Below are 878 nucleotides of genomic sequence, written 5' to 3' on the forward strand. Positions count from 1 at the left end.
CGACCGTGCTTTACACTACAGGAAAATTATTTAATTAATTCCTGGTACTCATTTCTGTTAGAGGCTGAGTCGACCCCAGGGCCATAGTGCGGCCGGAAGGATTAGGTCAATTGAAAGAGTTCCCCACAAAAACAAGATCATAACTGTCAAACAGTAATAAATATCTGGCCATGGGACTAGACACCAAGACTTACTGACTGACTGTCAGCCGCAATGTGACTTTGACTTCGGTTAAATCAGGGAAACCCGTATGGAGGCAGGGTCGAATACCTCCACCGTGACCCTGCGAGTCGTAGGAGATGACGAAAAGGGAAGTCCCAAATCTGAGACAGTGAAATACTGCCGCGCGTACCAAGGGACTCGGACCCCAGAACGACTGCGCTGGCAAGGTCCAGAAACATGTACAAAAGACAGACCCATCATCTCGTCTGAGAGGGCGCCTCACAAAAAACAAGACCGTAGCTGTCAAACTGTAATAAATATCTGGTCATGAGCCCCAGGTGGGGATTGACACTAAGACTTACTGACTGACCGTCAGTCGCAACATGACTCTGAATTTGAATTGAAGAATATACTGCTGGAGCCGTTACCCGGCAACTACTAGTGAAAACACTGCGGGCTGGAAAATATTTAGTGTGTGTTTAAGTTAATTGTAAAGTGTGGAAATTAGCGATGGCGCTATAATTACGTGAAGTTACGAATTGTGTGTTGAAGTAGTCAATAAATCAAGTCACCAATTCAAACTCCGTCTGTGGTCACACTCATACTACGTGACAATACGAATAGAAGTTATATTAAGGAAAGTAACATATTAAAACAGTGTCAAATGATGGGCGAAGCATTTATATTGTGACATGTTGACCCCCACCTCCCCAGCG

Source organism: Cryptotermes secundus, unplaced genomic scaffold (assembly GCF_002891405.2).
Source record: "Cryptotermes secundus unplaced genomic scaffold, Csec_1.0 scaffold2904, whole genome shotgun sequence".
Taxonomy (NCBI): Eukaryota; Metazoa; Arthropoda; class Insecta; order Blattodea; family Kalotermitidae; genus Cryptotermes; species Cryptotermes secundus.